The sequence below is a fragment of the Larus michahellis genome, chromosome 3 (assembly GCF_964199755.1).
Source record: "Larus michahellis chromosome 3, bLarMic1.1, whole genome shotgun sequence".
Classification (NCBI taxonomy): Eukaryota; Metazoa; Chordata; class Aves; order Charadriiformes; family Laridae; genus Larus; species Larus michahellis.
Genome location: NC_133898.1, coordinates 25727415 through 25752666, shown reverse-complemented (window position 1 = coordinate 25752666; position 25252 = coordinate 25727415). Strand labels below are relative to the sequence as shown.

Below are 25252 nucleotides of genomic sequence, written 5' to 3'. Positions count from 1 at the left end.
AGAATAAGAATGTAATATTTTTTTCCCCAGGTAGTTTCCATAAGGTCTGCAAAGTTTAGGTTTCCAGCTTAGATGAGAGCTACAGTGGGCAGTCAAAGTCATTTTAATCAACCCAAAGTGGGCTTTACTGTTTCTCCTTTAAAGGAAAACAGAGTCTCCAAAGCATGAAAACTTCGGCTAAAAAAAGGCAAACCGGGCTAAAAACAGTCAAAAAAAAATGCGTTTTAGTACAAAAGGCTATTCCCTTTTCCAGGTGTGTCCAGTGGACTTATTCTAAACCTGATATAACTGCAGTGAAATCAGTGAGAGCTTTTCAGCAGGTTTGCACAGACTTTGGATCAAGCCCTTTCCCTGCCTCATGTGGTGAAGCCATGAAACTTGGCACATTTATAGCATTGTAACATAAAGCCATCTGTGTACAAGTACAAACTTTTCCTTATTGCTGAAGTGCTTAATGTAATTACAATCAGGCTTGCTTCTCTTCTGCTTTGCTCATACATATGCGGGGATGGATGAAAACTTGCACTGGTGAAGAATCCCGCAGCATCTGAGTTTGCGTGTCGCGTACAGCAGTGTACGTTGCAAGCCTTGTAAATCTTAGGCACTTTTGCATTTTAAGGAACACACATAACATTACAGACTGTCTTATGGAGAAACTGGTAACAGAAATATGCCCAAAAGTTCAGCCTGGATTCTTTTCTTGATAACTACACAAGACACCTGACTTAGGAGCTCAGTTGCCCTCACTTCCGTGTATAGTCGATGAGGAGTCAGAGGTGTCAGAGTTTGGGTACCCAAGATGGAAACTCCCTCCAGGAGGTGACTTTTACTCTTTGATGGCTAGAAAATGAACATGGGGCTCCTATTCAGCTTGTTGACCGCCTAAAGAAGGTTGTATTAATCCTCAGTGTCAGTTCCCCAGGTTGTCCCTGTCCATAAGCAGCTTCAAAGTGGTTGTTTCATCTTATGATTCCCTCTTTCTGTTGACTTCAGCTATTTCCAAATGCGATGTTATCCCATGCCATTTATTGTATCCTTGCATTTCCTATATCATGGGAATTTGCACGCAGTTTCTTTAATACAGAAAATAATATTGGTCAGTGCGAGTTGAATACCAAGGTTGCTTATAGGTTAATGAATGCACCGTGCTTGCTGCTGACTGACGTAATTACTGATAGGTGGGACACTGAACTTGACCCTACAGCCCATAGACATGTACTTGACTTTTTCAGTGGGGATGGTATATTCAAAAGGAATATTAGCATTAAAAAAAAACGCACACAGTGGATGAATTTGCAGGAGTAGGGAATAAGTTTGCTGAAGGCAAAGGGTGGTTATATCAGAAGAGTCTACAAATTTCTCTTCCTGAAGGAAAATAACGATAAGCAGCTTAATTTTGGCCAATTTTAGGAAAGCGGTTTAATTAATTACCTAAAATGTAGGTGTGAAATGAGTCCAAAGTTATGCAGATTACCCGAAGTCCTTTATAAACCGTGCTGTTATCAGTCTAGGAAAAACCTTTCCTCCTCCATAAACTTCAGAATGGTTTGATCATGTATAGTGACATACATTGACTCAAGCCAAATTTGTTTTGAGATATTCTCAGAAATGGGTATATACAGATGCTTATAAAGAACCTGCACTTTGCAGATGCCAGAAAAACCTGTTTCTGCACATGGAGAAAGCTCCAACAGGCTGTGTAGATACATGCTTATGGTTAAAAATGTACTAGTGTCTATGGACACTATATATCCATCTCAAATACAGCAGGGATTTTAAGAAGGGCACAATTGGTTTTTTTTCAATTGTTGTAACTAGTAAAAAATTTTCTTAGTATGTGCTTGTCATCAACTAATCTGCTTCTTGGAGGAAGATGGGCCTTGTCTTCTCCAGTGTCAGATGGATGAGCTTGTAGGATCACCTTACAAAATGTGGTAATTGAGGGAAGATTTGTGTTGGGATCTATGGTCTGCTGACAATAGTTTCTTTCCTAATTTTGTGATGACAAAGGAAAGAACTTCTGACCCGTGCTGCCAGTGTTAAGAGGCAAATAAGTCTATTTGAAGGTTTCTATGGAAGGTTGTCACATATGCTACAAATCAGAAGCTTAAGCACTTGCGTTGCACAGAGCTTGCAGTTACAAGCGTTTTGCCCAAACTCCTGTCCTCTCTATGAGTAGGGTTTCACTCACGTTTAGTATCTGTGGTGGTTGCTGCTCAGATCACCAGTTAACACAGTCTTAGGTCAGTAGGTTTTAAAGGAGGTAAAACATCTTGGAGAGACCATATGAAATCTATCATGGCAAACCACTGATAACTCCACATCTATTAGCTTCAATTAAGTATTTCCATGGGGAACTGTGGAACTGTTTAAAGTCATGATGACACATACACACACTTTGTTCCATCCAAAGAAATGATCTGTTTTCCAGATTTCCAAATAGCCAAGCTATTTTGTTATTGTTTTTTTTCTTTCCTCCTTTTAAAAGAAATAATTTATAAGAATTTATCTTGGGCTTGCTACAGATTTAAAAGGAGAAAAAAGATTTCTTCTGTCCGACTTTTAAATTATATGCATGACCAAAGATAAATATGTTTTTTATTTATAACTGTGGATGGATGCCAAACAAAGCCTTTCATATGACGCACCGCTGCTGTAGTGGAGAAGTACTTAAAACAGTTCCAGTCAAGTTAGGCCCCAAGACTTTTCATGCAACTTCATGCAAAATGGTTAAGACCTTTCATTTTTTTTTTTTTTTTCTTTTCTTTTGAACGTCTTCAAAGGTTACAAGTGCAACATGCTTAGAGGATGCCAGGCTTCTTCCTGTTGAGCTGACATGGTCTGAAAACCACATTGAAACATGGGAAACTGCAGCTACCACAGATTGCAGATGAGGTTTTGGGGGGTTTTGCAGGCTGTAGATCTCTCCTACCCCTCCCCGCGTGGTTGGTAACAGTTGGATGAAGGTTATGGATGGAGGCTGGCAAAGCAAAGGATTGGCGTGCTGTTATGAGACTGGGATGAATGGACTTTGACAATACTGCTGAATAGGAATACTTGTGGAGCTAATACAAACAATTTGTAATTGTCAGAGCTGAAAAGTAAAAACATGATTATAAACTGTGCCTAGGATCAGCTTATGTCAGCTTTAAATGATTTAAAAGTCTAGTGTCTGGAGCTGCATCTTACTTGCCTGTAAAACTCCTTGAAGAAGACTTACATAACCGAATAAGCATGTCTCTCCTTTCTTGTGTATTTATTGTGAAAAGTTACTCTTTGTCTAGCTGACAGGAGACAGGTTTTTAGGACGGATGTGAAACAAAGCCTTGCAGATAAATCAGAAGATACGGAATTTCTCAATTTAAATAGAATGAGACAATTGCCTGGTAACAGTAACTCCTTTAGAAACTATTGGTTGTCCTTGTTTTATGCAAGGAGAGGATCTGAATAGTTAGGTGCTGGTGCACCTTGGTCACCTGGTGGCTTTGTGCTGTGCCAGGCTTGGAAACTGTTTCAGTGTGGATGTGAAAAAAGTCTGTAAAGGATGCAAACTTCTCTGAGAAAAGGGAAGGAGCATAAGAAAGCATCCTCTGTTACTTAGAGCCTACCATCATTATGCCTGACCCTAGCTCATTATCCCTTGATATCTGGCGCAGACAATGACCTTTGATGGCACTGCGCAACAGAATGCAAAGGAGATGCCTGCCTTTTAATTTTGGCTCCGGAATGTCAAACGTGGTAGCTTCTTCCCCACGCTGTGTCCAGTCTTCCTTTACTCAAACACATGTACAAAAATTCAAATGCTGCTAAATACTACTAAGCAACACTGTTTAGGTACTAGGTTACATTTCTAATTTTGCTAGGAGCGCCTCTGTCTTCCCATCACCTAGCAGCCTGGAGTAGGCTGGAAGCAACTAATCTACCATGTAATGAGATAGGTTCCTGTTGACACAAGTCAAGGGCAAAACTATTAAGTCATTAGGGCTAATGTTGTAACATTCTGATACAAAGGCATGGCCTGGGCCTTTCAGATTGTACCTCTGACCTTTGAGGATTAAGTTTCTTCGCAGCTTATTTTTGGTACTCAAAAATCTGTCTTTTTTTCCTGCTGCTTCACATGGACTGGTTTTTGGCCCTGTGCTAGGTACAGCCAACAGCTTCTGCAGTCTTGATTTGTCCCGGTTTTATCAGAGGAACTAAGGACAGAAAAGAAGTCACATTCTTAATCCCGCAATGCCAAAAGTACATCACATATTCCTTTGCTTTGCACTGCCCGTCTGACAGTGTGGCCCAGGGGTCTGCTGGTAGAGTTGGGGAAATAGAGGTGGCTCGCAGGATTCTTCCACAAAGTAGAGAAAGTGAGGATTCCTTAAACCAATCAAGATGTCATTTAAGTATATAAAATGTAAATGTGTCTTACTATGGCCCTGTGATATTTTGGTAAAGTAACTTTTCTCAAATCTAACAGGTTTTGCCAATAACCAGATGGTTATTTCAGCCATTGTATCCTCCAGCACAGCAGCAGGTCTGCACTTGTTCACTTTCATTGCGTGGGCAAGGGAAGTGCAGTGGGCTCCAGACTTTGTCTTGCTGTCATACTTACTGTCTCTCAGGATGGGTTCACTTAATGGTGACTTTGTAGACTTGTTTAGCTCTGAAATTTTTGGCTTAATGCTTTTCCTTTTCTGAGTCACTCTCTGAAATAAGGAGCCAAGAAATATTCTCACTTGGACCTGTGCTGGGTCGCGTCTCCATTTCCCGTCACTCTGAAGCCATAAGGAATTGTCCCGTTCTCCAGGTGAAAACAGCCTTACCCACAGGTAAGCCTCATGGCCTTCATTTGTAACGAACCAGTTTTCGTTTTCAAGATGCACGAGAAAACCAAATCAAGACACCCCAAACTATTGTCTAAGTCCTATGTCTGAAACTTTTGACCAAAATGTTTTAGGCCACATAGCGAGGCCAAGAACATACATCAAGGCCTGAGTGACATTGTCAAAGCTGCTCACAGTAAGTCATTATTTAACAAGGAGGGCTCACATTATATGATACTTTTGTTCATTATATAGGAACGTATTCCATAATGTGGAGTGCTCACCAAAAAAAAAAAATCTGAGAATGTTTTAAATTTTGTTTGTAAGTTGTTTTTTAAGTCTTACCTTGCTTGTGCATTTTGCTTGTCCCTTTGGACTGCTGGAAAGGGTCCTGTCTCAAGGAAGAATTAGCAGACTGTTCTTTAAAAAGGGCATTTGGGAAGCCAGGCATCCAATGAGTTTATGGCAATAAGATGTAGAATGCTATATTTCATTAATTTCTGGTTTATTTTATTTTTGCATTCAGTGTTTTTAAATATGATTACGATGAGGAAATTAATGAATTTCTGTTTTATTTTATTTTATTTTTGCATTCAGCGACTTTAAATACAACAGTGATGGGGAAAGGGAAGTTGCAGTGAAAAAGATTTTGCTCTTAAGACTGTACGTGCCAAGGTAGGTCTGGAACGGATGCTCATGGCTGAATTAATAAACTCTGACTGTAGAGGTTTCGAACATGAATTCTGACAGACCCTTCACTGTGACAATACTAGTGGGAGTCACAATAATATCATCTGCTGCTGAACATCGCTAGTATGCGAGCACTGTTGTGCCAAAGGTTAATATGCCAGTTTTATTTCCTTCTCTCTACAGCTATAATTTAAACGAGTTGCACACATAAGTGATGTTATATGCATAGGGCTTTGCATTAAGTTTGCTATGTCAGATTTGTTTATAAAAATCATATTTTGAACCACTTGCCCAGGGGCTCCGTTCTGGGGAGCTGCAAGCTGATTTCTTTTAAAGAGGTAGTTTTCATTTTCCATCAACTTTCAATAGAGATTTTGGAGCTCGGAACAGGGAGCTCAGCTTTAAAATTAGCACTTGCCCAGGTTTACAATTAGATTTAATTACTTAGCAACAGAGAGTTTAATCTGGTTTTACATGTGTGCCACATGACCCTTCCCATACCTTACTGGGATTGCAAGGGCCCCCTGCCTCTCTTGGGGAAAATTGCTTCCCAACATTTTGGAGACCGTTTACAATGTTTTTGTTCCTACGCTGCAATGCTAACGTTGCCCATAAACCTAATAGTCACACAGTAGTTAATAAGGAGCAGAAAGTTTTATAGTCTTTTCCGCAGTTGTTAAAATCCTGCTACTGTAATTTAGTCCTAGCCACACAAACCCTATCAGTTGTGAAAAATAAGACACTCTATATTGGTGTATTCTTGGAAACCAGTAGAAGAGAGGACCTCTCCTGAGCATCTCGCTGAATGTAATGAACTTGGGGATTATTTAAATTGCTTGGCTTGTAATATAAACACTCGTGGGCTTGCCAGCAGTGTACCTTCAGGATTTGTGGCTTTTCTTAAAAAAAATAATTTTGGATTTTTTTTCATAATCAATTGCAATTAGTGGCACTGTGGCAAAGGATGGTTTATCAGATTGCCTTTCAGTTACAGAAAATAGAATCCATTAATGATGTTGCAAACATATTTTTAGTCGGGTTCAGCAAGAATAATTTCCTCTCTTTCTATGTTATATTATGTCAACTAAGAACATTCCCAGGGTACCAGCTGAATCGTCCTTTCTGCTATTGTAGACCTTCAGAATGGATTTGACCTTCTCCTGCTAGAAGAGATGCTGATATTCATGACCACACCGGTGGAAATGAGGTAATTCTCAAAGTTAGTAAGATTTCTGGAATCAAACATGAACTGAAATGGGCTCAGATGTAATTGGGGGTTGACTACCAGTACCTGTTGGGTACACCCTTACTCCAGTTCCTTAACCACATCGTCAGGGAGCAGGAAAGGCTGGAGCTGGGACAGAGTGGTCACTGGAGGTAGTGGCAGCTCTGAAACAGCTCTGAAAAGGAACTGATCGCAAATTTCTCTAAAAAAGAATTTTCTGTTAATCAGCCTCTGCTAATAGCTAAACAGTTACATTAAAGAAATGAAATAAAATGAAATTGCAGCCATCTTTCATTCAGAATATTTTTCTCAGAAGGTGCCTGTTCTACTAGTACATGGAAAACTAGTGTAGAGATTATTACACTGTAGTGAAGACTGGTGGGGGAGAGGAATAAGCAAAAGCTTATTTGTTTCAAAATTGGAATCCTATGGACACCGTGAGCTCTTAAGCACAATGATACTGTGTGCTGTCTGAAAGGGCAGAGTTCTAATTACTTGTCTGCCATAACTGTACTTCAGTGCTTAAGATGTTCTGATATCCTTTAGGTTTCATCTTCCACCTGTGTTTCCTGGGATTGCAATAATACGTTCTGAGCTTTCTGTAACATTTCTGAAATGCATTTTTTTCACAGATTAACAGTACATACTTTGCTACTTATATCTTACCATTGTTTTCCCCCGCCATTCCTGAGAAGAAGGTTATGGGCTCTCTTGGATGAGCTTGGCACTACTGACACATTGGGGTTTGCGTCCTCTGAAAATTGGGTGCAGTCGATGGAGTAGAAATCTGTGGGCTTGGTGTTGAATTTAGTGGGGCTTTTGAATGCAGGGAACAGATAGTTTAACAATGATAGACATGAAGGGTGTGTTGTGTCTGTGGCGGGTGGACACTTCAACGAGAAGTGTCCGTCAACAGGGATAGAGCTCCACACTTAACTCCCCTGGGCGCTGTGCCGAAGCGTTACCCAAAGACAGCACAATTACACTGCCACCCTACTATAATAGAAGTCTAAAAAGGAAATGGTACTATTCACTGAGTAATTTCTGACCCGTTGCATGATTACACTACAGGATTCATTTTGAAGCACATATATGGGAGTACCCTTGTAATTATCTGACTAAAAATATAGCACTGCCATTTCTGGGTTGGTTTTTGAAGAGTGGTTGCATAAAACTTTATCAAGATGTTTAATACACTGTGCCATGCTCTTCTTGGGCTGGATTGTTAGTGGGAAAATGAACTCAGCAATGTGATGGTTGCAATACCTTCCATCCCTGGCATGCTCAGTGCTCCGTGTGTGATTCTGCACAGGGCGTCTGAAATTCCCATAGCCGTCAGTCTTGATGCCAATGGAGTGGGAAGGGGTAGGAGGGAGAAGCAGGTCCCGGTGCCAGCCCCTTCCCACCCAGCCTGGCTTCCTTACTCCTCGGGGCTCTACACACCTGGTCTGGTCCCTAATTATTTTCTGCTTAACCACAGGGGTAAGCCAGAACATCCTCCCTGTTGTCTTGAACAAGCTGGTGGGGAGAGCAGAGGAGTAACTCCTTCCCCAAGATGCTCCTGGATACCGTCTGAATATATACAGCCTTTTGGTATAGGTTTGCCCCAAAGGTAGAGTCTGCTGCTGTCTGACAGGCTGCTCCTATCAAGAAGTCAAGCGCTGCTCTGGAAAACAGACTTGTCTTCATGTGGTAAGTTTGTTCTCCTAAACCTTGATCCCAAACCCACTGAAATCAACGGTGTTTTGAAGTCAATTTCCAGTTACTTCCATGCTCTGGAGATTAGATTTCACTGCCTTTTCAACCCTGGATCTCAACAATTCCTGACCACCTCACTCTGGCTCTTTTTTTCTCTACTGTGGGAAAAAAAAGACGCTATTTAACATGATGAGGTCTAAATAACTGGGCACTGTGCATGGAAACTACAGCTCTATTGTTAGCCCCATTTCACAGACAAGGAAGCTGTATCTGAAATGATACCTCCAAATTGCAGCAAAGCCAAGAATAGAATCCAAGTTTCATTCTGTAGATACCCTCGTACAGGGAAATATTTCAGCAAATATTTGCAGTTATTTCTGAACATCTTGCCTTATCCTTAGTCACTTGCAAATGCAGCCATGAACTAGAAGTGCTTCGTGTTCATTTTCCTATTGCATTACTTTTCTTTCATTTTCTTTCCTTTGTTAGTTGCAGTCATTAACGGTTTGTGAATAAATCAATTGTGGGTAAAAATATACTAATAAGTAATTGAGCCTTTTTATTCTGAGGCTGACTGAGCTAGAATACTACAGAGAAAATGACATTTTCAAACTGAAATGGAGTATTTTTTTTTGCAAAACTGAACTGACTCACAAGCCTCAACCCTCATAACTTTGACTAAGAATTAGGCTCCTTAAAAAAGCAGCTGAGACCCTTCGCCGGTTTTCCGTTACTGAGGAAGTATCCTTAGTTCAGCAACCAGGTAGGGAAGGCAGTTGGAGAGCTACATTGTAGGTGACACTTTGGAATCGTAGTTTTTTCGGTATTTATCAACGGCTGTATTTTCAGCTTGAAGGTACCAATGTTTTTGTGTCGCCTAATAAATTACAGAATGTTTACATGCAATTAGGTATGTGCCTACGGAGGAGAAGACACTGGGAAACAGTATTTTCCAGAGGCAGTAGCTAGTTCAGAGGCCCAGAGCCACTGCAGTAGCTGTTGTCAGGGAGGACTGAGTGGCAGTTCTAATTACCAGTGTCTGCACAGGTTTCTCATAGGAAGATACAAGCTGTCACGATCCCTTGCCAATCACATGAGAACTGACCTAGGGAGAACAGCAACTGAAGGTGAGTGTACATGTCCAATAAATTCAGTCCCCACTGCATTAGCTTATTTTTAGGATTGTCCTGAAAAGACATTCAGCCTGTATCATAAAACCTTCAACTGAGCAGAAAATATACAGAATGATGATGACTTTAAATTTGGGTTCATGCCCTCTGGGGCATGAATTCATAGTACTTCGGATATGATTTGATAATGTACTGAATGCTGAAGGAACGCAGAATCTGTAGATGAGTTCATAAAGACAGAGCATTTATGCAATGGCAATGCTCTCCTAATCAAAGGAAGCAAAAGAAATTTTAATCTTAATTTTACTGGAAACGTTATTCTTAATTTGCAATGAAACTGTGCTTCCTATATAAGATAGTTCTCAGAAATAGGATGTTTAAAGTTAGGGCATAAATTTATGCATGCAACGGCTACGCCGTTTTCTGATTTTTCACCTTCTTCCATTGAATGTATTAGAGACTTGTTCTTGAACATAGTTTAGACAATACATGTGTCACCAGCAATGATGAATCAAAGAAAGAAAGCATCCAGAAAGGGAAGCTAACTAGACAGGTAGACCCTCATCAGCATCACATTCTGTTCTGCAGCTACAATAACAATAATTGAGTCAGACACATGGATTTTAAGTGCCTCTTAAAGAGGAAAGTTAGGGAGAGACACTGTGGAAAGAAAATTATATACTGAAATGTGGCATCTCAGTTTTGCAGCTGCCAACCTTGTTCTGTCAGTAGCCACAGCTGTTGCCTTTTCTTCTAAACTTAGCAGGGGATGGGTAAAACTAAAGCGAAGCAGGGCAGGCGCTTCAGCTGGTAAGGAGGTGTGGGTCCAAGTCCCTCAGTGTAATCAAAGGAAACCTTTAATTAGTTTTAACTCCTGAGAGGGAGGTATTTTATTTGTGTGGACAGAAGATGACACCCAGGGAGATGTGGGCCTGCCTCGTGTGGATGGATGCGCTCTCGGGATGCTCCTCGGCAGCCCTTCTGGCACCAGTTAGGTTTTTTCTAGTTTTGCTGTTCTGCTGCTTGCATTTCGTCCATCTTGGGCAGCAAGCTTCCTCAGTGTCAGCTTTCCCAATGACTGAAGGGGAATATTTGTCCAAAAAAGGAGGAAATCTAGTCTCTGGTTCTGCTGCTGATTAAATATGGTCTTTAGCATGTGGTCCTCAACCCTGAAGTCAAACATGGTGGATTTCAGATCTGGAGTGATGAAAAGTACAGGCTTGTTATAGCAGAACTTGAAGCCATTGGTGACGATTTTCAGTAAGAGTCTTGCAATACACTCACTGAATTTGTGTGGGGTTTTTTTATTTATTTTTTAAGTGTCAGCTTTGGATGGCATGAGACTAAGTACGAATATTAACTTCCTGATTTTTTTCCTGCCTTTGGGGTTGCAGAAGAAAATGTGAAGACATGACCCAACGTGCAAAACAGAAAATGCAAAGACCGAAACAAATCATCCACATTTGTGATTTTCTTTTTCTGTATTTTTTCTTTAAATGCAGTCTTACGCTTAAAAGCTAGTTCTCTGCTTTTTGATATGCCGGCTTGGGATTTTTGAGTGGTTTGCCTCTCCATGTGACAGTCACCTGCCAGTTACCCAAATGATTTGGGGTGGTGAATAAAATGCAGATGTAGATAACAGAAGACGTGTTTTCCCCTGAGTCCCATACTCTGTAGTAACCCTGGCCTTGGCATAAGGGCAAGAAGGGTGTTTATGGTGCAAAGGACTGCTAATGTAGCATTGGAGAACTGTAAGAACACCAAACCTGGGGTGGTTTTAACCTAAAAGAAATAGTCCTGGGTCAGAGATACCTGCTGAATATCTTTTAGCTCAGAGGGATGCAGTTGTCTCCTTCCAGCACAGAAGCTGGGAGTGATTTAACGTGAGGTATGGGTAATCAGGAGAGAAGTGGGAATATAACTTAGTTGACAATATAGATGCGGCCTGTACTTACCTTATGGGCAAGCTTCACCAGGGGATCAAATATTCTCAGCACCAAGCAAGATAATGCTCGTTGATGCTGAACTATTGTATGAGCCACTGACTGCGAAGGAAGGACGGTCCTAAAGAAACAGAGGAAATGTGGATGTTTGTGTCATATACAGAAAATTCATCCTGGCCTGCGTGCCAGATGATATCCTTCCATCTGGTGAAGCTGAAGATGCTGAGAACCAGGATAGAAGGAAGGGGACCATACCCCAGTTAGAGCTAGCAAAATATGTAGTTGAATGAAATAAAATATTTCTTGAAAAATGATTGATGAAGACTAGAGCTCATAACTCCTGGGGTAATTTTGTCACTTTTATCTTCAGGGTGGAGATCACTACATGCCAGGCTGCATTCCTTCATAGCATCTGAATCATTCTTATTGTCTCCACAAGCTGAAAATGAGAAACAGACTGGCAGGAAAGTTAAAATTTTCAAGGTGGAAAGAGCAGGGAATAGCCTGATTTTTTTTTTTTTTTTTTGATTAAGAGTTCCTCTTGCATTTTTGCAGATAATAATACACTGGATTTTATGATGCCTCTATTTAAAACAAGACAAGAGTTTCCTATATTTCGAAGAGAAATAAGAGCACCTGAAAAAAGGGCTTACTCCAGTGCTGTCTACATCCAGCCTGGCTTTCTGTGTGTTGCACGGGGAAGAAATATTTCCAAGGCACCAGTGGTTGCCATATCCTGTATGCAAAAAGATTCCATAAATGTCTGAAAACAGATGGAATGCAACTTTGGAGGAATAAATGGATTTTTAATTTTCTGAACATTTTGGATTCCATCTGGTTGAAGTAACTAAGTGACCTAGTAGAATACTTTTACCTTTCTTGTATAATAGATAGAAACACAGCTTGCATTGCTAGTGACTTACACATTCCCCATTAATAGACGGGTTTTACTTGCTCGTACGTTTGCTTACTTTTAACTCTTTTGACTGCATGACGAGGGATGCCTGATGCACCTCTTCCTGTGTATCAGATCTAAATGTTGGCCCTCCCTCAAGTCATGATTTGGCCTTGCAGCCCGTAAGGAGGAATTCTGAACCATCCACCTAAGCCCACCTGACGGCAGTGGGAGCCTGAAGAGATAACATACCTTAGACTTATCTCCTTAATTTTTTTTGCTGCAAGCATTGGCACATGTCAAAAAGAAAAAAAAAAAACCAAAAACTTAATTTTTTGTCTTGTTTAAAGGCAAAGAATAAGAAGGAGTAGAGGCTTTGTGTACAGGTACCAGTGAGGTAGATTATTTCTATTCACTGCTCTTTTTGTTACTACCATTTAGAATGTTGTTAAACAAATAAGAATAAATACATGTGTGTTTTTAAACAGGAAATGAGCGTTTCTCTATGAATAGGAAATACAGGCAACTTGAACTCACAAGAAAGAAGTCATAAACTATACCACTCTCTATAAAAAATGGGAGACCTAGGTTTATGGAAAAGACACCGTTTTTGTGCCTGCCTCAGTGAAAGCTAAAAAGCAAATCTCTTCACCCTCCTTGAAAGAGGTGAGTCTTTTGAATCGCTAATATCAAGCCTGTACTTACTAGTTGCTCTATTTATGAAGCTGATTATTTATGATTGCCATTCAGAAAGTTCCACTGAGAATAACTATTTCCGTGCTGATAAGTTCATAAGCAATAGTTAGTGGGATATTGACAATATGTTTGGTATTAGTTTTCATACTTTTTGGCACTTTGGAACATTTCTCAGGGTTCTTGCTATGAATATGGATGAAACATTCCAAAGAATGAGGAATAACAGCTCCCCCCTTTTTTTTTTTTAAAGGACAGTAGTGAGACTGTTTTCCGCTTCTGGAAGCAAGTATATTTGTGTTTCATTAAAAGCCATTGCATTTTAGGATCACAAATTTCAGTCTAGCACAAAGCCTGAAATCATTGAAAGATTTCACTTTTGCCCGACACATTAATGCTATGTAAAAAGTGCGTTTGCTCAGTCCTTAATAGGACAAAATATAGCATTTCCACACAAATCACTTTTATATAAATCTCTGGTCACTGTAACCCCATAATTCAAACTAGGCTTCTTTCTTTTCCCTGAAATTTGTGATTATGAGCTTCTGACGGCTGGCAGGAACACACACTGATGCTGCCAGCAAAACTCTGGACGCGGTGCAGTCATGTTTTGAGCGTCTTTTGCTGGGATCCTGTAATAAGCTTGCCTTGTATGGCATCGAGACAATTGAATTCTCTTTTGCATTATACACTTCTATAATTGCATTACTGTCTCTGAAGCCTTTTTGACCCCATAAATGATTAAAACTGTTGTTACACAAACTTGGACTTGGGAGATGTATTTAAACCTCCATACACAGAACGTAAGTGGCCGAAAGACTCACTGGCTGTGAGCATGGAGGGTTTGCTGTTTTGTGATTTTCTTAGAGTTTAGAGGTTTGTAAAAGAGAAGCCCATATCCTACTAATAGTACTGTTCGCATGTTCTCTCATTTGTATAATTGAGAAAATTACCAATATAATGAAAACAGCTCCATCTAAATAAGTTCTCTATCCACAGTTAATAAAATAGTATCTGCCCTCAGAGACCTGGAATTTCTCTGCAAACGCTTTTAGTTAAACAAAGCATTTTGTGTACCTACAGTAAATGTGATATTTATTTTTTCATTATTCATGAAACAACTTTAATGTCACTGCTGATTTTCCTGGTAGGATGTTCAGCTCCAGCATACCGGAGCTCATGCTGAGTTGTTGCTGAAGATGTCATTCACAATAAACATGAGCTGCTGTGACAATACGATGGCAGAAGGTGAAGAATCTCTTTTCTTGTGCAAGGGCGTGCATGTCTCTCTCTCTGTGTGTGAGAGGGAGAGAAAGAGAGAGATTTGATTGTGTTTACAAGATTCATTCGCGGCACAGCAGGCAGTAGTCACATTGTAATATTCACCTTAACACAGATAATTTGATTTTCAACCTGGTTATCATGCATTTAGACATAACGATACATGAAAATATATGCTTTAGCAGTGCATTTTAAACAAGGTTGCACACTTTAAGTCGGAATATATTAGAAGTGAGCGTTGATTTTTGCAACTGCAGAAGTTGTGGAAAGCACAGTTCGGTGTAGGTTACAAAATTACTAAGAGGAAGTGAATTCTAATGGTGAGTCTTAGGGACTGCTACTGTTTCTGGGCTGAATTCCACAGGATGGGCTTCCCCAGGTTCGACATCTCTGAAGGTGTACAAGTTTTTCCCATTTGAGAGCGTCAGGCACTAATGGAATTTCTTTTCTGAGTCCCAGGTTGTCTCCTGACTGGAAAATGAAGAGTCAAAAAGTCCCACGGCCTTTCTGCCCTTTACACTGAAGGGAAAATGAACTGCCTGGTCATAGGACAAATGTTGTCTTGGGTCACCATCAAGATCCTGACCTTCTTAACTGATGTGACACACGGAAAGAGGTACGTTGATGCTTGTCAAGAGCAGACCCTCATTACTGCATCCTCGAGAAGCCTGAGAGATAAGGGGATCTCTCAGCAATTTAATTACAGTCGTAACACACTGGCTTTCATGCAAGACAAAAAGGAATCTTCTGTTTGTGCTGGGAGATTTCAAGCTTGACTTAAATCTAAAGAGTGTGGACGTGGTTGGGCATGATTTTGTGAATCATCTACAGCACATTTGCAACAAACAAAAGCAGGCATAATTCTCCTGAAGTCAATAGGGTTGAGCGTGTTTATACGAATGGGGCATTTGGCCCAAATCCAGTTGGAGTCTTTGCAGTATCGCACCTCTGAATCTTCAGAGGTTTTCTTAGGATCATTAATATTGAGGCTGTATGGTACCCAAGGTAATTATCCATTACTGCTTGGGCTGGGCCCAGGAATTATTCCACAACATGTTGCCTCATTAGTATAATATAATGGAAAGAACAGAAACAAACTAGAAACTAGGAAAATAAGGGTGCTAAGAGGAGAAGGGTGTGAAGAAAACAAACACAGCGGGGTGAGGTCCTCCGATGGTGTAAATCAGCGCAGCACTATCACCTTCTGTGAGGCTTTGCCAATTTACACCCTGTGATGCTCTGGCCCATGATTATTAGGAAAGTATGTTGTTGATATGCTCTATAATGGCTTCCATTACCAGCCCATGCTAAAAGAAGCAGCTGGTGAAAGTTATGTTTATGTTCCACAGATGGATCGGCAACGGCAGAGACATAGCTCTGTGTCTGGTAAACAGGTGTTTGACTTTATATTTGCTAGCTAGCCAGAAGAAGTTGGATTCTTGGTGAGGAGTGTAGGCAAAGAGATCAATTTAGTTCCTGAAAAGGAAGAAACAATTCTTTTTGGTTGCACTTCACCTTCTTTTTGAATGGTGAGTAGTGTCCTGAAACGAATCCTGCCTTTTATGAACTTAGTCTAAGTGTCCTGGAAGAAAAATTAACAGAGGGGAAAAAATCCCAAAACTAATGGGGAATATTCAAATACTAGTATCTCACCTCCTTCCTTTCTTGCTTGTTTTCAGGAGGAGAAGGAAGCACTTTGGCTTCAGACAAAGTGAAAGGTGCCTATAATGGACTCAAAACTTCCCGTGCCAGAGGAGCAACTTCAGCAGTTGCTGGAGTGCAGAACAGGACTAGTTGAAATTACAGTGGAGATTAGCTATGCCTTTGCTGGGAAGTGGAAATATAATAATCTTTTTAATAAGAAATGTTTTGCAAACCAACTCCAACACCTGTAAATTTAATACTTACGGGTGCACAGCCAGTGCAGAAAGAGAACAATTGCTTTTCAGCTTACTGAAAACAAACCATTTATTTTGACTGTGTTTATTCATTCTTGATTGCTCAGAAAACCAAAAAGCGACTGGGATTTTTTCTGGTCCCTGGATGACAAATACTTCTAGATAGAAGAATGACAACATGTAAAATTCCTGGGTGAATATCATTCAGGCTACAATTCCTTAAACTCTGAGGGTTTGGGAGCATTTTCACGGATACCCAGCAGTAGGCTGAATACTCATTAATAACTAATCTTATGACTCTGTGAATCATAGTGATCCAGATTCAGTGTTTCTAGTTGCAAATCAGGTTATTATTTTACTCTTTGACCAGCTCTAGGGAAAGCTCCTTAATATGTAATGCAAAGAAGTAGCCTAAGGGAATAGAGCAGGCTGGCAGCATTTGCCTACAACTTTCCCACACTGCTACCGGGTGTTGATCCTTCTGGCAGAAGGTTAAATGCATCCTGCTGAGTCCTTGAAACCGGTGGCCAAGGTGGCTGCAAGTGGTTCTCCAAGACAAGAGATGACCCAGAGAGCAGGAAGACCAGCTGGGATGGCTGGAGAACCCCGGGTAGGTCTGAAGAGAAGTTCACCCTCAGCGTTGTTAACTCGTTACCACGCCTGTTTTATTGAAACCAAACTCCTCAAAGGGGCGGCTTTGGAATTGGCGCGTTATGTCGGGAAGGTAGCTGTTTAAATGAAGTGTGAGCAGCGTGTGTTTTTGAGCTTCTGTTGTAGATGTAATATATGAAGGAATAGTGAGAGCAGCAGGTGTTGTCGAAATTTATGGAGGAGCAGCAAGCCCAGGCGGCAGCCCTACAGGAAGAGCAGCGACAGTTACCGCAGCAGATGGTCTCAAGAATTATGAACGTGGGACCTATCCCCAGCTGCCCCTATAACCCACTTCTTGAGCAGGAACCAACAAGACGTTCAGTCCAGGCCTACATGGTCAACTTGAGCAGCGAGACTGGGGGCTGTCAGGGGAATGAGCCACTCTAGATCCATGCTGAACAAGCCCAACCCAAGCTGTGCATATTGATCTCTGAGCAGTGGTTCTGCTGCCGACTAGGCGAGGTACATCTTGAACCAGTTGGGAATCCCAGAATAGAAGTACTGATAAAGGCTCATGGAGGAATTTAACTACCCAGACATCTGTTGAGTAACAAATACAGCTGAACATGCATCATCGCAGAGGTTCCTAAATTATAGTGAAGACAACTTTATGATCCAGAAAGTAGAGACTCCTGAGGAGAAGCCATCCTGGATCTACAGGAGTATATTAATGAAATTTGCAGATGAAACTTTGCAAGTGCATTAAAAATACAGCAGCACTGTGTTTTAGGATTGACTTTAGCAGAGTATCGTATGTCTGCAGAATGGACTGTCTTCTCATCCGTTTATTCAATTTTACTGTTTCACAAGTAAACGAAAGTTCAAGCCTACCTTCTCCTGTCTCTAAACCTGTTTGCGTCATCCTTGCACACAAAACATTTGAGATCTGCAGACTCTTAACTACTGTGCTTTGCAAACATCTCTGTTGGACAACATATAGCTCATGACAGAGACCGGGAGAATTAGAAAAGCAGATAGATAATAGCACTATGCCTGTTCCTCCAAAAATGCAAGTGCATACCTTTCCAGAAAAAAAATCATTTGAAACAAATGTTGAAGAGGATGAGGAATCTTAAGAAGCAGAAATATTGAAAAGATAATAATGAACAGCAAATAAGGCATGAGTTTTCAATAAGGCACAATAGCAAAAGGGGCCTATAAAATTTTGGAGTACAAACAAAGAGATATTACATCACAGAGTAAAGTTCAAATAGGGCTTTTTTTCCCCCCTGCTTGGTTGCAGGAGATATAAAATAGGCTAGTGCACCGAAATGAGCAACAAAAAGGTTACGCTGATTATAATGATGAACTACTGACAGTAAGACTGATGACTTTTTGAAAAATCTTCTAGAAGTTTTGATTTACAGTGACACTGGAAAAAGGAAAACCAAACAAAAAGCCCACAAAACTTGATTTTTATCCTGAAGCAAGGGAATCTGTGAAATCTTTGGGGAAAAAATTCTCTTAAAATTTCCCACATAAATCAGCTAATCTTTGCCATCCTCAAAGAAAAAGCAGCCCTGAATGAATCCTGCTTCATTCCTCAGATTTAATACAGGGATAATGCCAGGTTTTCTCTCTAATGATTCATTTCCTTACATCTGGAGAATGTGTCTTTTGAAAATTTAGGGGAAAAAAAAACCCAAGGATTTTTGGTGGGGTTTTTTTTTTCCTCTCTTGCCAAGTTTTAATTTGATGCATTCATTTCTCCATTACCGTTCTGTCCCAAAGTTTATTGTCTCAAACACTATGCAGCAAAATCTTTTTCTCATCTCTTCAGGAAGGTAACGTTTCAATTTAGATTTGTAATAGCAAGGTATGATCATCTCAGCAGGATGGTAACCTTAGTAATCTTCCTGCTAAAAACCTGTTCATTAGCTTTATGATAAAATATGCCTGTGTTATAAATATTTCCAGAAAAGAACAGAACTTTTCACTTGTCTACATTAATGCTGACATCTGCTATAGGTCACACAGAGAAAGAAATCTACCTCCAAAAGTGATTCCAATTCAGCATTGTATTAAGACTATTATCAAATAATTCCACTCCACCCAATCAAGGGCTTTCTCCGCATCTAATGCTAATAACATTCATGGTCTCGAGCCTTTGCTTTTTCGAAGATTTTAGCCTCCCCAAAGCATCACCTAAAAGGTCACTGAGGGGTCAGGGAGCATTCAGGTCTTTGATGAGAAAGAACCAAGAGCTCCTTTTAATCTTAATATTCAACTTTAGTACACACACACACAAAAGAATAAATAATTTCAGGAAGACTGGTCTCAGGCCAGGCACAAGCAATAGTGGAAGACTTTTCTTGTCAAAGGTGCAATCTAAGAACTACCTTTGCAAGCAAGGAATTTGGAAGGAGATGAAAAAATGAATGAGAATCCCTCTCTGGTTATTATTTCTGTCTGAGTTCCAGTTTGGATTGGACTCAGACAAAGAAGATTGGAGACAAGCATGCTATCAACAAGATAGCAGCAGTGATATACAAACCACCACTAATGAACTCCCTCTATATGTCCAGGGAGCCCTCCTAAAGAAAGCCTACAAATGCCCGCCTGAAGGCTCTTCTTGCTTCAGGCCGGATGGATTTATTTGCTGTTCTTGCTCAAAGTTAATTTGTAATCTACAAAACCAGTCTCCTATTAAGAGACAGAAACAAAACCTAAAGGTAAAAAAACAGCGACAGAATCTCTATCAATCCGAAGCTTCAATTTTTCTGTCTGCTGCACCTGAACGGGCATGGGCAGTCACTGGACTGAGCCTCTTCAAGGTTTCAGCACAGCAGTGGAAGCAAAGGCCAGTAAGAAAAGTCACTTGTGGATCCCCATTTCTATGAGGGAAGGTATAAAAGGCTCTGAACTGTCCCTGAGCAAGGTTATTAACTTGAAAAGTACTTAGCTGAAAGTCTTTCCTGGTGCATTGACTCATGCCCTCCACTTCAGCAAAGCCAGATTACAGTGATTTGCCAACGATTTTGCAGCTGCAAAATGCAGGAAGGTATTTTAATTGCATTTTCCCCTGTGATCAGTTCTCTTGCCATATTCTGTGGTTGAAATCTTATTGGAATGCTTTAAATAGAACAAAGACTTGGTCGGCTGTTCTGCCCCGTCACCCTTCCTCTTCCCATCCAAACTGGTGCAGGTTGTTCAGATGGAAATGCTACTTTTATCTAAAAGGCTTTTCGTCTAAAAAGTGACTGCAGATGAACAGTGCCGACAGGAACTCTTCATAATCACTGGCTGGGCTTTTCGCACTCAATGTATGTTTCCCGAAGGAAGGGCACTGCAAAATTTGTATCAAGTTTGGAAACGGAGTGGTGAACTGACTTCAGAGCCATCAATAGGCTGATTTACCCCAGCTGAAGTTCCTGAGCTGCACAAAAATACCCCTTACATTATATGTGAATCAGCTGTTTAGTAATCAGCGGGATCCAGATTCTGGTGGTTTTACTTCCACAAAAGGCAGGAAGAAGGTTTTTATCACATTTTGCTTTGTGTTCAGCTCTGAAGCCTTACTGGCAGATGAAATTTCAACTCACTCCGATTTGCATTAATACAAAGATGGTTAAACTATTTGCTTTCTTCTTGCTCTTCACCCATATATACTCACCTTGAGTAGGAAGAGTATCTATAACTTGCCTCGTTCACCTTAATGGCCCGTCTGGTGGAGGTGCAGAGATGATGGTCCTCAGGTCCCTGAACAGCCTGTCGAGGGACGTGGCCTCTTCCCTTACATCTCCTGAATTGCCTCTGGAGCAGCTCACCTCTTTCTGTCAAGTGAGCCCCACATTTCTGTTACCTGCCTGAGGTTGACACCTCTCCTGCAAAGTCACAAAGAAGTATTTATGATCAGATACCAGTTCCCATGAAATGTTTGTGTGGAAGCAGGATTTCTGCTGAGGAGGAGGAGCGGGGGTGGAAGCACGGGTTGATTAGGTCCCCTTGGTTAGATTGGATCTAGTTCCTATCTTGTGCTAATCCACCCCAGACTCCTGGCGGTAAGATCCAAAGCAGCATAAAGCAGATAACAGGAGAAGGCAGAGGGGGCTGGTCAGGGGTGTTTGTAAATAAATCTGGAACCTGGGATCTGCAGCCTGCTTGGTTATGGTTTTGTGAAAACACAATTACAGCATAAAATGAAAGCAGGCTGTGCAATGAAAACAAGAGGAATGCCATCACCCAGGTTGGCTTGTACTGCAAACCACCCTGGTCAATCATCCGAGATGAATGGAGGTATCCGCTGAATAACCTCACTTTGCAACTTTTATGTGAAGGCTTGATAAATGAAGTCAGGGAGAGGTACAAGAAAGTGATTAAAACCAGCCTGCGCAAAAGGCAATGATAACCTCCCTGAGCTTGAAACTTTTTTCCCCTTCTGCCTGAGTTTGTTGGATAATTAACCCTTTCGTCCTTTGGTCTCTGTACACAAACATTTGTATATTCCTACAAAGCAGCTGCATCTTGGCAGGCAATTTGTCACTGGTAATAAATTAGACCCAGTGGCAAGGCCAACCACTTCCAATGGGGATGCTTACAACCAGGTACTGTGATCTGGAGTTTCGTAGTGGCCTCGCTGGAGCAGAAGACCTTTTCCAAAGTTTAGCTCACTCATTTCTTGTCTCTGGGCTCTCTAAGCTGCCCAGTATCTCACTTGGCGACTCCTTCCCTTCTGGAAGAACGTGCCCCAGGCCACGCTGGCCAAATAGTTTTAGGGCATGCCAGTCTCTTGTCATAGTGAGCTTGAATGGGATATTATCAGGAAGAAATTTTTCACTATGAGGGTGGTGAGACGCTGGCCCAGGTTGCCCAGAGAAGCTGTGGCTGCCCCATCCCTGGAGGTGTTCAAGGCCAGGCTGGATGGGGCTTTGAGCAACCTGATCTAGTGGGAGGTGTCCCTGCCCATGGCAGGGGGGTTGGAACTAGGTGATCTTTAAGGTTCCTTACAACCTAAACTATTCTATGATTATTGTTACTAAAGCAAAAGGCAGTTCTAGCATTATTGTCAGGCAGGGGCCAGGATTTCTCATTGTGGACCTGGAACCATCATCTGTAATCTCTTGCGGTAAAATTATTTACTGATTTTTAGGATGACCAGAGTATGCAGAAAAGAATTTTACCCACATGTGGCATAGTTGGAGATCAATAGATTTCCCATCCCTAGTTACAGTCCATTGTGCTTCTAGGTGTTAAAAAAAAAGGGGTCTCACAAACAGACCCTGCCCAAATGTGGTCTGAGGCAGCTGCTTATGGTTTGGTTGCTTCATTTTTGGTCTGCCCAGCCACATTAAGATACCAAATCAGGCACTTACAGACAAACGTCTGTCGAGAGTCTGAGTCTGAGATGGGCTCTCGGGTGGAGATCTAGAAGTGAGCACTAACAAAACACACACAAGCTTTCTTGCCTGTCAGAGAAATAAGCTTTTCTATGGGGAACACCCCCCCCTCCCCGGACGTAGCCCAAACAACGGCAGCAGCCCCACTGCCTGTATTGAACAAAGCTCTTTAAACCCTTACCGAGAAGCAAAATCTCGGCTGAGAAATGTCAACAGAGCTTTTACGACAGCCTGAAAATTAATTGTCCTCTGAAATGGCAGTCCTCAATTTAGGCTTAATCTCTCTTGCATTACTCAGGTAGCTATTGTGAAGTATCACCCCGCTTGCTGCTCTCGCTGACAGTTTCTATATCCCTTCACCACGCCCACTGGAAGGAAAACAATCACATAAATCCCTCTTGCAGGGCATGCTCAAACTCGTTTCTTATTGTGGGGCAAATTTATGGTCGCATTTACTATGTAGTCTTTAAAGGGGACTGGCTGGTGGTTGAAGGTCTAAAATTACAGATGACCTGGGTGTAAGCAAAAGTGGATTTGTTAAAAAATCTGTATTTAAGGAAGGAGGGAAGGGGGTGAGAGAGGAGAGCTAGATGGTCCCTGTGTAGTTTATGACTTTTCCTAAAAAAAAAAATATAAAAAAATAAAAATAAACCTTCAAGAAAAGTAGAAAAGCAGTTTTCAATTCTGCGGCTCTAAATATCTGTTTATCCCACTGCCATGATGTGAGCATGCCCAGTTGGGATGATTTAGCACTCTGCTGATGACTACCAACGGAAGGACTTCATGTGAAAAGGTAGTCTGCCACGGCTAATGGGCTCTTGTTTCAAAGGGATGCTGTGTGTACATTACTAGTGTATGGAGAAGGTGCAGAAAGGCCTCGGCAGACATTAGGAATGGAGTGTTGTTGATGATGAAAAGGCACTTTGCTGTTGAGGGAATGGTGGGAGAGAAAAGGCGTATCTGTCTTTTTGATTAGAAATGCATGCTTCCTTTCATCATCTGAGCTGAAAAATTGGCTTCTGCTCTTGGTTTATGAAACCATTTTTCTTTTCCCTTCCTTCCCAGGTTTGCAAACTCTTTAATAAATTAGTTACTGTGAGGTGCATGGGTGCAACAATCACCTTAGAGGCTTTTCCCAAATGCATCTTTAATATTTTATAAGTATTTAAATAGATTTATTCAATGTGAACAGCCTGATTTATTAACACTGGCACTCTGGCATGGAAAGGGGGTTCAATACAAATTATGTTGTGTCAGAAATTTTTAGCAGCTAGATCTCAATTTACCAATGGATTCTTGGAAGTCAGGAAATAATAGGATCCACCCCATGTTAATATTTAATCAGGCTTTGGTGCCAGATAGGAGAAGCTGTCGAATGAACGAGACGCAATGAGGGGAGCCCTGTATTACATTAAAATACATCGTGTGTGTTCACTTCTTAAATGTGGGGGGAGAAGTGGGCCAGTTATTGTGGCAAGTGAGAGGTTCAAACCTGACGCTGAATAAAGATGCTTTGTCAGGCTCTAAGAGCTGGCCAGATGAAGTTAAAGTAGCCACGTGTGGGAAACCTCAGCGACCAGGTGTGAAACTTGTTTCCCTTTTGATGTCTGGGGTCCGAGATATACCTTTCTTTGTGCAGATTCAGAAAATAATGTATGGCAACATAAACGCTGAACCCGACATGGTAGCAGAGCTGCTTTGTAAAGCACTTTGTAATGATGCAACGAGGAGGTTGCTACCAAACCTGATACTGTCCTACATAACTAGTGTACCAAGGGGCAGGGAAAGGGTGGGTTTACCCATCCTCTGTAGGTCAGTACACTGTAGGTTACTGTTTTGAATTACCCAAAATTCATTTTCACTCTGAAGTGCCATGTAAGATTATTTTTATTTAGCCTGGTACATTACCCTCATAAAAACAAATTGGTTTTATTTCTGTATGGGACCACCAAACCACTTTCTCATTGCAGATTTTGGGTGTAAATTTAAAATGCAAGGAAGCTCGGAAGCAAAGTTTTCCACAGTAGTGTTCACTCACTTGAATGGAATAGATGAACGTAAGGGCACAGTTGCAAAATAGCTCTGCACGTCAGCGGGGCTTTCCTAAATCACTGCACCCAGTGTGGAGCGATTCAGATGAGCTAGGAGCCTGCTCAAAAACTGGCAGCATCTCATTTCTGCTGAGTACCACTGACACAGCCCCCCAGTCCGCCCCGCCAGGCAGGGGCTAAATAGGTGAATGAAGAGCAAAAGAAGAAAGCTTCAGCCAGCCACAGTGGGACCGATACCGGATAAAGAGGAGAAAAGAGGACATCTCAGATGCCACAGATCTTTTCCTGGAATATTTCAGGATGACCCAGCAATGAAGAAACCCTCCAGTGGTCAAGACTGCCTAGCCATAATTGCATGCTCATGTGCAAGGGTTGAGTTCTTTGGAGGGTGTGAACTAGAGTAGTGTGGTTGAAGTGCCTGGAATAACACTGGTGGGCACTGGCTGAAGTTTTGGCCTGTAGCTGAAGTCCTGGTGACAGTGAGCTAGTCTTTTGGTAGGAAGTTCATTCGTTTCCTTTTCTCACTTAACGATGTGTATTTGTATCCCTTTAAATATGTAGCGTGTTTAGTTTCCCTGTGTGATTGCTTTATTTAAAGAAAGAAGAGTTGAACTGCTAGTCCTTTGTGATGTTAATAGTAAGAAAATTGGACGATGCCCCAGTAAGATGACTGGGTCAAGACAAGGGGCTACTCTGCACATCTGGTTCTCTCAAAGTTTGGTTGGAATGGTTTATTGTAAGGTTAGATTACCAGGGATTACCTTAGTTTGTGCTGCTGGTATCAGGAGGGGGAAGATAAACCGAGGAGTGGAGCAGAACACTATGTGTGATTTCTTTATGCTGTTTAAGGTGAAGTTGAATTTGTTTTTGTGGAGCGTACACCTGAGAATGTTTTGATGTGATGGTATTAGATCCAGAGCAGGGTCAGCTCTGTTTTATAGATCTCC

At 41.3% G+C, this 25252-nt stretch overlaps 1 long non-coding RNA gene across 5 annotated transcripts in view; it reads left to right on the top strand.

The window, feature by feature from the left end:
- Positions 1-314: 314 nt before the first annotated feature.
- Positions 315-25252, top strand: part of LOC141740474 (uncharacterized) — a 73903-nt gene continuing 48965 nt past the window's right edge. For 2 of the 5 annotated variants that reach the window (XR_012586055.1, XR_012586052.1), the window contains exons 1-8: positions 315-4820; positions 5412-5489; positions 6594-6711; positions 8210-8421; positions 9475-9554; positions 12884-13061; positions 14240-14336; positions 14829-14985. This is a non-coding gene — a long non-coding RNA (uncharacterized LOC141740474). The remainder of the gene's footprint in view (positions 4821-5411; positions 5490-6593; positions 6712-8209; positions 8422-9474; positions 9555-12883; positions 13062-14239; positions 14337-14828; positions 14986-25252) is intronic. The other 3 variants (XR_012586056.1, XR_012586053.1, XR_012586054.1) reach the window with 3 other exon arrangements.